We start from the raw sequence: 2,214 nt of genomic DNA, 5'->3' as shown, positions 1-2,214 counted from the left end.
CATTCCTTGCAGGGTCTTGCTCAGTTGCCCAGGCTCGAGTGCTGTGCCACAATCACAGCTTATTGCAATCTTGAACTCCTGAGCTCAAGCGAGTCTCCAGCCTCAGACTCCTGAATAGGTAGGACTATAGGCAAGCACCACCACACCCAGTCAATTTTTTATTTTTTGTAAGGATTAGGGGGGGGTCCCACTATGCTGCCCAGGCTGGTCTCAAACTCCTGGCCTCAAGCAATCCTCCTGTCTTGGCCTCCCAAAGCACTGGGATTACAAGCATGAGCCACTGCAGTACATCTTTTAACACAGGTATCACTGAATTACAGGGATATGTGCTGATAAATGTAACCCTAAGCAACTTTGTTTTTGAGCAAAGGTCATAGATTGTATTTACACAAACCTAGATGGAAGAGCCTACCACACACTTGAGCTATATGGTGTAGCCAATTGCTCCTAGGCTACAAACCTGGACAGCATGTTACTGTAGGCAATTGTAACAAAATGGCACATATTTGTGTATCTAAATGTATCTAAACATAGAAAAGGTACCATCAAAAAACAGTATAAAACATTAAAAATAGTACATCTCGATAGGGCTCTTACCATGAATGGGGTTTGCAGGACTGGAAGTTCCTGTGGGTGAGTCAGTGAGTGGTGAGTGAATGTGAAAAGCCTAGGACATGATTGTACATTACTGTAGACTTTATACACACTGTATACTCAAGCTATACTAAATTCATTTTTAAAAATTTTTTTCTACAGTTTTCATAAAGGTTTATTTTCTGATTGGTGGGTAGTGCATTTAACAGTTAAATATACTTAAATAATGTATAGGTGACTGCATGGTTGCAGCATATTGGTAACTAGATACATAACCAATTCAACTAGAAACCAGCTAACGAGTAGCTGTTTAAATATTTAAAATATAGCTCTTGTTTAGAGCCTTTGTTTTGATCACCTTCTTTGTGGGAAGAGCCTGCTGATCACAATGAAAATATATTAAAGCCAAATCTTCTGATATCCATTGCCATTTCTTTCAGCTGGATTAAGTCTCCAACTCCAGGACAAACCCAAGTGTTTGGCCTCCTCCATTAATGCACTTTTTATCTAGCAGAGCAGAAAGTGCAAGCTTCACAGCAGGCCTCAGAGTCTGAGTGTAAATGAAATCTCTTTCTTTCCACTCCAATTAAACTAGAGTTGTTGACTTTTGCAAAAATAGAAGCAGTGAAATGCAGCTGATGTTTAGCGGCAATGACAAAATGAGTGCAGTTGGCACTTGATGTCCAAGCAAGGTTTACTGAAGTGTCAAGATTGTCACTTACCTTCTGATAAACTGAGCCTCCAAATTCTGTCCCATTATTGTTATTAGTGTGAAGCTCGAAGTCCCCCATCCGGTAGCCCACTGCAGAATTATTCCTTGTCAGCTTTGACTTGGCACTGTCAGTGGTCATCTGGTACCCAGCAAGCCAGCCCTCATAACCAAAGACAGCTGAAGCATAGATTGCAGGTCCAGCAAAATCAAAATTAACATCACAAGCAAGGTTTATGCACTCCCTCTTGCAAGAGGACTTGATTCTACCACTTTTGTTATCTGTGATTGGTAAGAAGGTAGTATCAAATATTAGTTTCAAACCTTGACAAAGCTGGTCCAATTGTGATTTCTGTTCCCAGAGTATTATCAGTGTCTCATTTTTCTGGGAAAGTCACACCATACTCACACCGTTTATATTTGGTCTCCAAGACTTCAAAAGCTTTTCCAGTGTCTGCATTAAATGAACCAGATGTTGAGAATCCCACAGCACTGAGTGACTTTGTTCTCACATCCAGTTTTGCCAACCCCAAACCAAATCCTTTGTTAAAAATATCTCTGGCAGCTTTGCCAAGGTTAACATATGATGAAGAAATCCACACCGGCCATGTGCAGGTCTGCCCATAGGTCGCCATGGTGAGGCCACAGTAAGAGGTGATCGGTGATCTCCTAAGGAAGGCCACGGCCACCACTCCACTCTCAGCTGAGGCTGCTCAGCCTGCTCACAGTCAGGCCGCAGCTGCCGTGAAGTGAAGTCTCTTTCTTCAATAATAAATTAACCTTAGTTTCTTCTAATTTATTTACTTAATAAACTTTTTCCTTTTTTTGTTAACTTTTATTTTAGGTTCAGTGGGTACATGTGCAGGTTTATTACATGGGTAAACTGCATGTCACCGGGGTCGGGTGTACAA

The 2,214-nt window shown here is 41.4% G+C and overlaps 1 pseudogene; it reads right to left on the bottom strand.

Annotated features, from left to right (window-relative positions):
* Window positions 1-1,039: 1,039 nt before the first annotated feature.
* Window positions 1,040-1,938, bottom strand: LOC129009916 (voltage-dependent anion-selective channel protein 2-like; annotated as a pseudogene).
* Between the last annotated feature and the right edge of the window lie 276 nt (window positions 1,939-2,214).

This window comes from Pongo pygmaeus, chromosome 10 (genome assembly GCF_028885625.2).
Source record: "Pongo pygmaeus isolate AG05252 chromosome 10, NHGRI_mPonPyg2-v2.0_pri, whole genome shotgun sequence".
Taxonomy (NCBI): domain Eukaryota; kingdom Metazoa; phylum Chordata; class Mammalia; order Primates; family Hominidae; genus Pongo; species Pongo pygmaeus.
Note: the sequence above shows the minus strand (reverse complement) of the source record. Positions and strands in the feature narration are given on the sequence as shown.